At 42.2% G+C, this 15,159-nt stretch overlaps 1 long non-coding RNA gene and 1 pseudogene across 1 annotated transcript; both read left to right on the top strand.

Moving 5' to 3' along the window:
- The first annotated feature begins 4,547 nt into the window (after positions 1-4,547).
- LOC136471733 (uncharacterized) lies at positions 4,548-9,225 on the top strand. The gene is made up of 2 exons (XR_010762100.1): positions 4,548-4,771; positions 8,941-9,225. It is a non-coding gene; the product is annotated as an uncharacterized lncRNA (long non-coding RNA).
- LOC136471731 (putative transcriptional regulator tpeD) lies at positions 5,985-8,497 on the top strand (annotated as a pseudogene).
- Positions 9,226-15,159: the final 5,934 nt, after the last annotated feature.

Genomic DNA, 15,159 nt, shown 5'->3' on the forward strand with positions numbered 1-15,159 from the left:
AAATCATCTATCCAAGGAAAATTATGGCTGAATTTCTTTACATTTGAAATTCAAATTCCTCAATCAACCTCGGATGGAGAAATGACCAAAACCAAAGTTGTAGATGTCGAAAAGTTATAAAACTTTATAGTTGATAACTTTTTTATTTGAATTCGTTTAGAGCTCCAAATACTCATTTCAAAATCAGATGAACAAGTGTCTTATGGGTGGAGTGGTTAGGGGACGAATACGCGAAGCCTGAGGTCATGAGTTTGAGCATCGGAGGCCGCGGAGCGTGCATTTTTCGCGCGAAAAAATCGCTTGACTTGTGACTGCCTAGTGGGGTCTCTCCTAGTACTAAAAATTGCTCTTTTTAGAATATATTTTTAGTTTCATGGAAACCTCATCACTATCGGTTCTAGAACAGGTTCGTACCACTGATTCCAAAAACCGGCAGTGATAGGGTTCTAGAACCGGTAATGATGTGCTTTTCTGAGGTAGTACTTGTTTGCGTCAAGAGGCATGTATGAATCTGATGATGGGGATGGGACGTCCATTCATCTTCCACCTGCATTCTGCTACCATCCCCATTTCCCAGCATGCATAGGAAGTAAGTGTTGGTGTTGTTTTAGGAAAGGTGGCAATACTCCTTGTTTTTCTACACAGGCTGAATGCAACAATGCCTGCGTGCCGCCAAATTAAATTTATTAGTTACTAGAACGATGTAATAATAATGAGTGGAATTCTGCGATGGACAATGGAACAAGAAACAAATGAAAATATTGTGATTTTCTTTCCCACGCCCTCCTCATGACTTTGTGATGAATGTTAACAATATACAACCATTAAATCTTGATTCCCCAATAAAAATGGTATTTACAGCTGGCTACGAAATTTTATTCTCAGCATTACCTTATTGCTGTTCACTTTCTGGTTTGTGGCTATAACTCTATACTACAGCAATGTAACCCTCTCACTTTATTGTAGAGCTGATCAAAATCAATTTCTAGAGATGCTGCCACACCCATCTCCCGTCTCTAAAAATCATTTTTTAGAAATTACAAATTGCTGACTAAAAAATCAGCAAAAAGATATCTTAACCGCACAAGAAGCCCACCAGGAAGATAATGGTGCATTTTGTATATTTTGTGTGGGCACATTTCGTATATTCAAAACACAGTAGTTTGGACCAATCTCAGTTCCAAATTAGAACCCCCAAAGAAAAGTTGTTGCATCTATTTTCCATGATCCAATTTCAACCAGGCCACACCAAAATCAAAGAGAAACCTAGCCGTACCTCCATCAATAATGTAAAACAAACTATTATTAATATAAACACTAAAAGAATTTGTACTCTATACATGTCATAATATAACATTGCAATAAGTTTCACCATGTTATTATGGAGCTCTTGTATCTTGTCCGGTCTACGCCTTTTATTTGATTTCTTGTATCATCTCTTAAATATATCGTTATTACGCACTTGATTTATTTATTTATTATTTATATATGTCATTTTCTATACACTATTGTTTATATATTTTATTTTATGTCTTTATGTATCTTTATGTTTTACTCATTTGTTTAATCATGTGAGATGTTTCTTTTATCTAGGCTTTTATTTTCACACATCCTTTTCTTATACGCAAGTGATCGTGTGGCAGACTGAGTTTATTACTGGATGAAGATGAAGAGAAAATTAAAGTACTGCGATTAGCTATAGAATCACGTTAGCAACAACTGTAATCAGCTGGGCGAGATGTGAGTAAGATGTGAGATTTTGTTACAACATACTACCGCCTAGCAGTGGAAGAGCTAGGGGGCGGCAGGGGCCATGGCCCTGGCCCACCCCCTAACATATCACCAATGTTTTACTAGTATATAACTTTATAATTTTTTATTTATATTAAGAGAAGAATATAACAAAGTTCTTGTCATATATACCTATTAATATATTCTAGATAATAAAATCATACAAACCATAACTATATAATGAAATAACGCATATGAGCACATCCAAAAGACGCTAGATAATAAAACCATTTAAATAGGCGAACCGATGGTTAGCTGACATATTATATAACAAACGGGCATGTGACTTACCACTCAAGGAAACTTCACTAACTGTGGCTTGGGAACTCTGGAAACTCCGAAAGATGTGAGCACTCATGTCAAGCCGATGAGCCTAGATGGTCATCACAAGAAACCTAACCAGTTGAGCTACACTCAGATTTTACAAGTTTATTATTTTGCTAGCCTCCCTATATATGATTCCTGGCTCCGCCCCTGCTCCCTAGGAAGGTATGGAGAATAGATGAGGCGGATATCCCAAAAACTCCATTTTCTATAGTGCGTGTAGATTTAGATATGACTAGAGATGGAGGGATCGGACTAGTGGGTAGTATGAGTTTAGATTCGTTGGAGAAGGCGGACGGGGTCACATTCAGCAATACATTCATGGCATTACCTGCTGCTACCATTATACTCCCTCCATCCCAATTTTTTAGTCATTTCAACTTTCTTGTAGAGTTAAAACATCTCAAGTTCAACCAAATTTATATTCCGCCATACATGTAATGGCTTATGATAAGAGAAATACGATTTTTTTTTCATTTCCATTATATTGTACTAGTTATTTTCAGTTGATATCCATTTATTTGACTTCTCCAATATCCTTTTTAGCTACCTGGACTTTTCCCTTGGCTACCTCGGCACTGCCAGTTTTCTGGAGCTAATCGGATAGTTGGTGAGCATGAAAAAAGGTTTGATGGAAATTATCTGCATGTGCTTTTTCCTGAACTTCCTGGACTTAGTACGACTTGCTTTTTTTTTGGCGATGGGGGCCTATGCCCCCCCCCCCCCCCCCATGTAAACTATTTAAATACCCTATAAATATTGCAATGCACATCACATTTATCCATTTTTACTCATCTTTTATCATAATATTATGATTTTTTGTTATGAATACTGACTATATATGTAAAAGCATTGCAAAATTATTGAGGAAAACACTTATATATAATTATCACACTTATAAGGTGTCATCATGTTTATCGGCCCCCTTAATCAAAGTTGTTTCCGCCATTGGCTTGCGCCACAGTCGATACAGCCGACTGGGTGGTGAGCTTGCAAGTTCTAGTGCAGCCGATGACTGGGTGGATCCTGTGGCACGGAGGCCTCGCATGCCTGGCTGGACTATCAGGTATAGTTTCTACACTATCTAGCTTCTGCGGGTTCGCCTTCAACCCACTGTTGCCGCCGCAACAATAGAGTGCTCTTATTACCAGTTACGTGTGTGTTTATAAGGCACTATGCCAAAACAGCAAATAGGCACTATGGCATAGATTGGTCGGCCGCCACCATGGCTCGGTGTTGGGGTCGACATGGCCCGGGCCAAAACCAAAGGGGGGGGGGGGGGGGGGGGGGGGGGGCGGAATTTGTTGACGCCCAGCGTCCTCCACAGCAAGCACGGAGATGGAGACAAGGTGGTGCGGCGTCGCAAGAAGGCCCGATCAACGACTGCCCCAGTGGAGACCCCGGCGGAGATCGATCTCTCCCTAGGGGCGCGCGGTGCGGAAGCGGCATCGGCTAGGGTTAGGATTTAAACCTAGGCAAATGATACCATGAAAGCGAATAGAATTTGTGGGATAATTAGATATATTGCATTGGGTCTCATGGACTGATTATATAGGGTACATAAGATTAACACCCTTCTGATAAAAAAATAAGATTAACACCCCACGTGAGGTAGACAATGTGGTACTATTCTTATTTACTCTAACATTCACATATTAAATACTGAAGTTGTAGTGGGCGGCATCATCTAGATATTTGTTGTTGATAAGTTTTTTAGCGTCTCAAATATTTATTTTAAATTAACATATTTTGATATTTTTTTAAATTTTTTAAAACAATCTCCGATAGAGACACGTCTTATACTAAAGTTCTGGTGCTTAACAAGATTTGAGACCTGCCCGGGCCTCATCGCACGCCGGCGAGATCCGCTGAGCCCCGGCAACACGAGTCCGTCCACATGCATAAGTAGTCGTCGTAGTCCGCAACGTGGTGGCGGACAGGGAGTCAAAGAGATCAACAGGCCAACAGGGGCACACGGATATCCACCGGTGCGCTCTGCAACGGGAGAGAGGGGAGCAGCAGCATGGGGAGGGAAGAAAGATTGTCCACGCATACACATCTGTGCGAGAGGAATCCACATGGCGGCGTAGCCAAAATGATCATAGAGGGGGTGCAGCATTGTGAGCATGGGGAATTATGTGGAATTGCGAGAGGAGAAAAAAAACTACACCTGAGTGGAATTGTGTGGGAGGAGCAGGATCGTAGGCAGGGCCGGTCCTGGGGGTGGGCAGGGTGTGCCACCGACCTAGGCCTCAGATTTAGGTGGGCCTCAACCATATAGTAGATTAGCAGTACTAGTATTAGTATAGGCCATTAGTTTATACATAGTAAGCAGTGTACGTCATGTGGGCTTCTTTAGGCTGTAGCCCAATATAGCAAGCGCAGGTCTAGGAAGGCTTTGCCTTTGACACTTTTCAGTTTCCATTCAGAGCTCGGTGACTCGCGAACTCGTCAACAGGAAGGTCATGACTCGCGAATTGACGAACTGTGCGGCCGCCGGACGTAATGACATGTAATCGAGCAGATCAACAATTCTTAGGGCCTATTCGATCCCAATTTCCATCATCCTCATCCGTGATCCAGTTCGCAGCCGCATCAGTCCATCAATCATCACGGGATCGCCTCACGGCAGAGGACAGAGAGGATCACATCATAGGTAAGCACCGTTCGGTTTATTCGATATAAGTTTTTTTAGTGCATCAAATATTATCTTCTAAATTAACGTGTATTTGGGAGTATATGTATAAATAGAAATATATATACATATTTTTAGAGAGTAGACTGTAGGCCTCTATATTAGTTCTCCACCTAGGCCTAGAAAAACTCAGGACCGGCGCTGATCGTAGGAGAGAGAGGGCACGAACGAAAGACGTCTATTCCCTGGTTGGTTTCTGGGCTGATAAGCTCGATTAATACTGGTTTGTTGTGAGATGAAAACACTATTGGATGGCTAATAAGCCCTGGCTGAAACCAACAAGCGAACATGTTGAATGATTGATGAGGGGGGAGGGTGGGTGTAGACGTCGCTTTTGGTTCGTCGTCGTCGTAGTAGTAGAGATATACGGAGTATTATATGAGATGTTCCTCAAAATATAATTATTGGTTTGGAAAAGTATGGCCCAAATAGCTGGAAAATTAATATAATCATTAAAAATGGAAAGTCATTATGAATCTACTTCAAAATTACATCTGAAAACTAATACAACTAATACAGTACTCTACAAAAACTTCACTTGGAAACCCATCACGTCCATGAAAGCATGAAATTAGTAACCCCTAAAAATTAAGGCCATTTGAATGATTAGTATTTACTAATTACCAATTATAAGGTTTGGTTTTCTGCTATATATATATGGGAGCAATGTATAGATGAAACAAGCATCTCAGCAGTCTAGTATAATATATTCTACTAGCGCACTTACTCGCCGACGAGGACCAAGCATCAAACTGCACACCTACTCTTACATGGAGAAGCTATGTTACACGGATACTTCCCTGAAGCCACTATCGCTTATCCGATACGTATCGGATATGGATACGTGTCCGATATGTCCAGGCTACGTATCCTCCAAGTATCCGCTTTTTTATTATTTTTGTGATAATCGGATACGCCATCGGATACGTATCCTGCTTCCCGATACGGCCCGGCCTAGTAGAAGCCCAGGAAGACAGACCTTATCCTCTGCCCTGACGCCCATAGTCCGCAGTCCCGCACGGCGACGAGCTCATGGCTGCGCCCGTGCGTCTCGCCGCAACCCCGCTCGCCGGCCGCCGGCCACCGGCGACGAGCCTCCGCCTCCGCCTCCGCCTCCGCTCGCAGTGCAGTTAGTCTGTTAGTGAGTTCTTGTTGCTTTGCTTGTATGCAGTAGATGGCGTCTCCAAATATGAGCAGTGCTAGTGCAAGTGCTAGTGTAGGATCTGCAGCCACAAACACAACAGACATCAAGGCTCCACTTTGGGATCATGCAACCATTCTGGAGAAGCCTAAAACTGTGGAGGAAATGCTATGTGGCACTGCAAGTACTGTCCAATGCAAAAACTGAGTAGTTACACTAGAGTTGAAGCTCATTTGCTGCAGAAGGGAGGAAGGGGAATAGGTAAATGTCCTAATGTTACATATGAAATGCTTAGTGAAATGAGGAAGGAAATTGAAAGGTGCAAGAATCTGGTGGAAAGATCCAAGTCAAGAACTGTTTCTTTGCCTATTGCTCCTTCCTCAAGCAATACTGCTGACAGCAACAAAAGGAACAAGAGGGGGCATGTTTCTGCATTGGAAAAAGCTTGGGCATTGGAAGACCGTAAGCACTTGGATGCTTTAATTAGTAGAGCAATTTATTCTGGAGGGGTATCTTTCAATTTTCTGAGAAATCCATATCTTCGAGAAGTCTTTACCTTTGCTTGCAGCCGCAACATGCAAGGTTATGTGATTCCTGGTTACAACAGAGTTAGGGAGGGACTTCTGAAGCAAGAAAGGAGGCACATAGAGACTTTGTTGGAGAGCACAAAGAGCACATGGGCAGAGAAGGGAGTCACAATCTGCTCTGATGGTTGGTCAGATCCTGAGAGGCGACCAATCATCAATTTTGTTGTTGTTTCTGACAAGGCACCTATGTTCTTGAGGGCTGATAATTGTGAAGGTCAGTACAAATCAAAAGAATACATTGCTGAGAAGTGGAGGGGTATAATTGAAGAAGTAGGTCGACATAATGTAGTACAAATCATTACAGACAATGCTACAAATTGCAAAGGTGCTGGTCTCATAATAGAATCTGAGTATGATAACATATTTTGGACACCATGTGGTGTGCATACCCTCAATCTTGCTATGAAAAGTATATGTGAACCTAAAATAGGAAACAACCCTTCTAATGAAGAAATATTTGTTTGGGGGAACTTGAATTTATACATGATGTTAAAACTGAGGCTATTATGATAAAGAATTTTATAATGAATCATGGCATGTGGCTTTCAATGTTCAATGAGTTCAGCCATTTGAAGTTACTTTCTATTGCTGAAACTAGATTTGCCTCTGTTGTATGTATGTTGAAGCGGTCTGTTGAGGTAAAAACAGCCCTCCAACAAATGGTGATTAGTGACAAATGGAGTGTGTACAGAGAAGTCAGAGATGATTCTCCAACTCCAACAGCCCAAATTGTCAAGGACTTGATACTTAGTGATGTATGGTGGGACAAAGTGGACTACATTCTTAGGATTACTACTCCTATATATGAAATGATTTGTATGACAGACACTGACACGCCATATCTTCACTTAGTTTATGAGATGTGGGATTCAATGATAGAGAAAGTGAAGAAAGTCATATATCGATATGAGGGCAAGCAAGAAGATGAGGAGTCAAGTCTGTACTCGGTTATTTATGACATATTGATTGCTAGGAGGACAAAAGGAAATAATCCACTTCATTGTTTAGCTCATTCACTTAATCCAAGGTACAAAACTACAAACTGCCATTCAGATTTTTTCCATTCACTTGTGTCATTCAGATTTTTTCCATTCACTAAAATCATAATGCCAAATTGTAGATATTATAGCAAAAAGTGGCTTGACGAAGGTGTTGGTCATGAACCACCCCACAAGGATAAAGAGGTATCGAAAATGAGGATGGTTTGCTTTAAGAAGTTCTTTCCCATGCCAGAAGAATTGACTAATGTAAAACAAGAGTACTCAAGGTTCTCTAGTTGTTCAGAAGAATTTAATGATCTTAACTCAATCCATGATAGATAGGTTATTTCCCCTATGACTTGGTGGACAAATCATGAACAATCTGCTCCCTTATTGATGAGTTTGGCCATGAAATTGCTTAGCCAACTAGCCTCATCTTCTTGTTGTGAAAGAAACTGGAGCACCTATAGCTTTATCCATAGTGTCAAGAGAAATGCCTTAACTCCAGAGCGTGTTGAACATTTGGTCTTTGTGCACATAAATCTGAGGCATCTGTCAAGAAGAACTGATGCATACAAGACAAGAGAGACAAGGATGTGGGATGTAGGAGGGGATTCTTTTGATTCACTTGGTGGTATTGGCATTCTTGAAGTGGCCGACCTGTCCCTTGATGAACCTGAATTAGAAGCTGTGACTTTTGGTTTGATTACTCCGCAAGTTGATGTTGCGGATGAGAATGAGACAATTGAGGAATAGGAATAGGAATAGGAATAGGAACTTGCTGCTGCATGAATTACAAGCCTAAATGCATTTTATTAATTTTCTAGAATTTGAGAGTTGAGGAGACTTCAAACCTGCTGTTATGTAATAATAGTACTTAAGTAGTTAATTGCGACGTTTTATTGTTATCAGTTTTAAATTCAGACCTGCATTATTATTATTATTATTATTATTATTATTATTATTATTATTATTATTATTATTATTATTATTATTATTATTATTATTATTATTATTATTATTATTATTATTATTATTATTATTATTATTATTATTATTATTATTATTATTATTATTATTATTATTATTATTATTATTATTATTATTATTATTATTATTATTATTATTTAAATAGTAAATGTATCCGCGTATCGGGGTTTTTGAGAAATTGCCGTATCCGCGTATCTATATCCTTCCGATACCGATACACGTATCCGTATCCGTGCAACTTAGTGGAGAAGTACACAAAGCACATGGCTGCACTATTGCTGCTATCACTGTTTTTTTTTCAGCAATCTTTCAGATACTGTGCAATGTAAGTGAACTCAATTCCATATATATATATTATATACATGACTGATCATGTCCTTTTAGCATGCAAAGGAATTATGGTGACAAATGTTTTTCATCTTCAACAAACAGGCAGAGGCATGTATGAATCTGATGATGGGGATGGGACGTTCATTCATCTTCCACCTGCATTCTTCTACCATCCCCATTTCCCAGCATGCATAGGAAGTAAGTGTTGATGTTGTGTTTAGGAAAGGTGGCAATACTCCTTGTTTTTCTATACAGGCTGAATGCAACAATGCCTGCGTGCCGCCAAATTAAATTTATTAGTTCTTGGAATGATGTAATAATAATGAGTGAAATTCTGCGATGAACAATGGAACAAGAAACAAATGAAAATATTATGATTTTCTTTCCCACGCCCTCCTCATGACTTTGTGATGAATGCTAACAATATACAACCATCCAACCTGCTTTTGCTTCTCAAAAGCCAAAAGCCAACCAAAGAGGTGGCAACTCATAGGCCATAGCCTGCTTTGGGCCAAAAACTTCTTTTCCTCTAGTACAAATCCCAAAGCAACTCTCCTGCTTTTACCAGCTATGGACGTGGACAACTTAAAAAATTTACCCACCTGCCACTAGTTATGAAAAATACCACTTCGATCTTTTTCCCCCAGCTACTGTTACTCTCCCATCCCATCGGACCTCTTCCGCGGTTGAGCACTAGGTGCCGCCTCTCGTGGGGACTACTAGAGCCTAGATATCCGGACGGATGCCTGCGTTTTCACTACTAGAGCCTAGACATCCGGATGGATGCTTGCGTACTTACGCCCGCGCCTGCACCCTATTTTTCACGCCTGCTCCATTTCACGCGCCCATGCGGGGGCCCACGCCGCCTGAATGATTCACCCTGCCCGCGTCGCCTGGCCGCACACGAGAACCGCTAGCGCCCCCTCTGCTTCCCACGCGCATACACGCAGGGACCTTCTACGCCCGCTCGACAGTGCCCCAACAGTTGCAACAGGCGACTACGGCAGGTAGGTCACATTACAACATGTGTAACACCAGATCTACTTTTGCAACATCCAGATGAAACACTTGCAACATATGTCTGAAACAGCGTGGTAAAACAGTTGCAAACACCTAAAACACTTGAAAACACGTGTGTAGCCATTGCAAACATATGCAACATTTAGATCTACTTTTGCAACATCTAGATAAAACACTTGCAACATATATATGAAACACCTAAAACACTTTAAACATACGCTTGCAACATGGATGTATATGCAACATCCAGATGAAAACACTTAAAACATATGTCTGAAACACTCAAAACATACACTTGAAACATGCGTATATAGCCATTGCAACATATGCAACATTCAGATGAAACACTTGAAAACATACGTCTGAAACACCTGAAACACGGCATCGCCAGCGGCCACGCCCTACCTGGTGGGGAACTGCGGTAGAGAGACAGGAAGGCAGGTGGCAGCGCTCAGCACGGTGGATAGGAAGGATGGCGCCAGGCAAGCGACCGGGCACGCCGCAGCGGTCGCCGTCGACCACGCTGGAATCCGCGGCGGTGCGGGCTCGGCGGCGATCGGAGGTTGCGTCTCTGGAGTCGAATGAAGCCAGAAGCCGAATGTTTTTTAAGTGGATTTTTTTAAAAAACTTCTGGAGTAGAGTTACTGAGGGAAAGATGCAGCGAGCCGTTCAGGCCGTCGTGGTTCGCGAGAACGGGAGCGTCCGGACGCCCTAAGCAGAGCATTTCCGCGAATCAATTGGCATGCCTAGGAATTATAGAGAAATCGCCAGCGACATCAGCTCACTGACGGCCAATGACCTCAGTCGAACCCAAGGCTGGTGCCAATAGATTGATGGATTAAAGAATTTTTGCCAATCACGGATCGATCATCTCTGATACCAGATGTTAGTGTAGGAGTTAAGAGAAGCATGGAAGAGGGGACCGGGAGCAGGTAGTAGTAAGGACAACTTCAGAATTCAAATAGTAGGCAATAATTCAGAGTTTAATCTTTGCATGCCTCTCTTCCTCTCCAAGTTCAGTCTTTATACAATCGGTCAAGCCGATGGGCGACACGTAGCGCAGCTACTCTTTCCTACCATTCAAGCCCACTGTGGCCCGGTAACGCGCTTGTTGGGCAGCCTGACGCGGACGCTGCTTCTGGGCTTGACGTGGCGTGGGTCGGGTTGTGTCGGACGGGCCACAGTGCCTTGGCCATTCTCTGCATCACCATCTTTAGTTGCGCCATCAGGGTCTTCAGGACAGACAGCGTGGCCGTGCGAGGACGCGCGAGTGTGGCACATTTGGCATTGGCGAGGCCTGGCCGGGCGGGCGGAGGCGGCACAGGCGCACAGCACGGCGTGGCAGCGGTTGCCAGATGGGACGCACAACGAGACGGTTGCCCGACGGGTGCTCGCGGCAGCAAATACTCCTGCGCGGGTGGCGGCAGTGGCAGTGCAACTGTGAGCGACTGAGCGTGCGGCCGTAGAGATTGACGAGGTGCGGCTAGGCTCTTGGCAAGCGCAGACGTCCATAGCATAGAGCGTGCGCACGACGAGGTGAGGCGCGCGGCCAGGCGTGCGTGACATATATGGCTACTAGACTGCAGCAGGCAGCCGCTGTTGAGGGCCGGCTAGCGTTTAGCACCACGGCTCGCAGCGCGGCTCAGGCAGGAGCATGCGGCTGGCACGTGAGAGGGGCGAGGGTCACGGTGAGGCGACGCGACACACAAATGGCAAGTCTTGTAGAGCGGCATACAGGTCCACGATGGGCGAGACGTACAGGCAGGCAAAGGTAGCCAGCGACCCTGTTTTGTTTCCTTCCAACACAGATATCACAGTTCCAGCCTTCTAGGTGCGTTGGAGAGCTTCAGAATATTTCATTTCTGAGATGAGAAACGGTGCTTCAACTTTTCGTCTCTCTCCTTGTTAAACCTCCCGCCATGCACATTAGCTTTTTGGTCACGTGTGAGGTCACCAACCACACCCTCTTTTCTGCGTCGAGACTCGAGAGTACCCTAACGAACCAAGCTCTACGACAGGGCTCGAAAGAAAGGAGAGGCGCAGCAAGAAGAGCTACAAATATGAAGTAAATAATCAATAACGATTTCAAGGCTTCTTCACCGACGTTACTTCTCCACTTTGTCATTAGTAAATAAATTAAAGATTATTAATATATCATTTTATTACTTAGTAATTATGATGGTAAGATTAATTTCAATAAGTGTGAATATTTTGATTAATGCATGTTTTATGTGCAGTTAGAGTAGTACCGGTGCTAATTAACATATTTTATTTTTAATTAGTGGTTATCCATGACAAAATTAGTGTTGGTGCATATTTATTAGTGTCTATTTAGTTATTATTATTTTTAAATAATAGAATAATTACTCAACTAGTCTCATCCCATGCGCTCTCACACATCCAACAGCACAAAAATAACTCATTTTGTCGATCCAACCAAACAACCACTATGGATAACTCCATCCTAAAATCCATGCCATCAAACCAAACGTACCCTTAAAGTTCCAAAGCACACAGAGGACCTCAATACTCCATAGAACAGCCGTTCCTTATTTTTTTCACAGGACACGGTACACAGGATTCATCGAAACTATTACAGTTCCAAGCACACAGGACATAAATTCTTCACCACGTTATCTCTCTACTCTATAGTCTATATGAAATATACATGGTTCAGGAAAGTTTCATGGTTCAGGAAAGTTTCACAGCAATGCGATTTGGCAGAAAGCCGTTCCTTATTTTATTTTCACAGGTTAAAATTAGACATGCCGGAGTCATTGCCTCATACGCGTGCCTCGGTTTCCAGAGGGGGGGGGGGGGGGGGGAGGATGACGAGATCACAATTAGTGACGGGGGGGGGGGGGGGGGGGGAGGGTAGTTGTCGCTAAAACGACCATTGGTTGCTTGAACTGCTCTAAACGTGAGCAGAAGCAGACAAATACAGTATAGGTTTATGATAAAAGACAGCGAGAGAGAGAACCAATTTATGAAGGCCGTTGCTACTGCAAACTCTAAACTTGCACAGGAGTTGTCTGAGCATGTTTTCAGATCGATGCACATCATATAGGTGATTCTTGCAGCAGCACATGCTCCTATGAATGTTATTACCAACGCGATCTGCAATCAAACAACTGTAGTCACTAAAACAGAGTACATGAGATAAAATAGAGAAGTGCACTTCTAGCCGCATCTTCAATCGCATCACTATTATAAACTTAATGTAACGGTTCCTTGCTTCCGTTTTACGGAGTCCACCTTCCCAAACCTATTATTAATATCATCTTGCCACATATCTGTCATATGTTTCTGGCCGTCTGATCATGGGGGGCACATCCCCGGGGCATTACATCTGTGTCGCCCCTCGACCGCCATCGGATGGATAACTGGATGACAAACGGGTCCCGTGTGTCGTTCCCTACTAAAATGAATTTGGGGACCCTGTTTTGAGAGCCACTGCTGACTGGTGGAGACAATCTAGAAAACATGGTCCTTAAAAGTAGAGGGGCCCTCAAATCAAAAGTAGTGCCCCTGATTTGAGAGCTTAGCTGCTCTAAACAACGTAAGAGGTCAATACAAATCATTCAATATTCATATTCTTACGAATTTAAAAAAACACCGGGCACTAGTTTGTTGACTTTCTTCCATAAACCGAGGCTGAAGAGCTACAACTTGCATTTTCAACAATGGGGAGGGCGTGCACCCCTTATCTGATGGAGTGGGAGAACCGGGCCACCACATTGGGGAGTGGAGCACGAATCCAAAAGTGCGTGAGGCATTGGGAGCACGAATCACAATGCGTTTTGGACGGTGGGAAATAAGGGGTGGGCGCACAACCTAGTATTTTGAACTCTACAATTTACCATTGGTCTTCCATGTGATTTCGTTCTTTGACCTCTGGATTGAGAAAGAATTAAAAATGACAGCTAAAGATGCAGAGTTGCAGATAATACCTTAATAAGTGTCCCGCGCAATAACTTTTGCGTTATGAATATCAAACAACTAGGAGTTAGGAATAACTAACACGTAGTTATTATTTTTATTGTGAGATACCCAAGTTTCCATTACTTATTTATTTTCTTGTACACCATTCCATGATCTGCGTGGTGCCTTTTGTAGGCATGGTTTCGGAGCTGTTTTTCCAAAAATACCTAAAAAGGAAGAAAGTATCCTTCTTTCAATAAGATTTAATGAAAATTAATAGATCTTTTAATATAATTGCTATGCTTAGAGTGTGACTAGTCAGTGTTTTCTTAGGGTCAAAATTTGGAAAAAAAAATGTCTGAACCCTACTAAAAATAGAAAAAAAAAGTTAGTAATGATAAATTTTTTTTACTAATAACCAACCTATTGCTTCGTATTGTCAAGATCCTGATTAAGACACCATCAATCACTACGCCATAAAGGCACTGCTGGGGCGGCTCCACACCAAAATATAGAGGCGATTTGCCCAGCTGCACCTACCCAGGCACCTCTACAAATCAACGATTTGTAAGGGTGATTTCCAAGTTGTACTTACAAATCGATTTGTATAGACGGCTTAGGATTTGTAAGGGCCGTTTTCCAGAATTCTCAAATCTAGGCAAAAAAAAAAACAAATTTTTTTAATCCCAGAAGGTAGCCAGCCACCCTGTTTTGTTTCCTTCCAACACAGATATCATAGTTCCAGCCTTCTAGGTGCGTTGGAGAGCTTCAGGATTTCATTTCTGAGAAACGGTGCTTCAACTTTTCGTCTCTCTCCTTGTTAAACCTCCCGCCATGCACATTAGCTTTTTGGTCACGTGTGAGGTCACCAACCACACCCTCTTTTCTGCGTCGAGACTCGAGAGTACCCTAACGAACCAAGCTCTACGACAGGGCACAGGGCTCGAAAGAGAGGAGAGGCGCAGCAAGAGGAGCTACAAATATGAAGTAAATAATCAATTGTCATGTTTGCTTGGCTGATAAGTCATGGCTAAAGTACTGTTTGTTGATTTATTGTGAGAGAAAAATATTATTCGTTGGCTGAAAAAGTACGACTTATAAGCCAAGCGAACAGGGTAAAACGATTTCAAGACTTCTTCACCAACGTTACTTCTTCACTTTGTCATTAGTAAATAAATTAAAGATTATTAATATGTCATTTTATTACTTAGTAATTATGATGGTAAGATTAATTTCAATAAGTGTGAATATTTTGATTAATGCATGTTTTGTGTGCAATTAGAGCAGTACTGGTGCTAATTAACATATTTTATTTTTAATTAGTGATTATCCATGACAAAATTAGTGTTGGTGCATATTTATTAGTGTCTATTAAGTAAT

The sequence above is a fragment of the Miscanthus floridulus genome, chromosome 8, assembly GCF_019320115.1.
Source record: "Miscanthus floridulus cultivar M001 chromosome 8, ASM1932011v1, whole genome shotgun sequence".
Classification (NCBI taxonomy): domain Eukaryota; kingdom Viridiplantae; phylum Streptophyta; class Magnoliopsida; order Poales; family Poaceae; genus Miscanthus; species Miscanthus floridulus.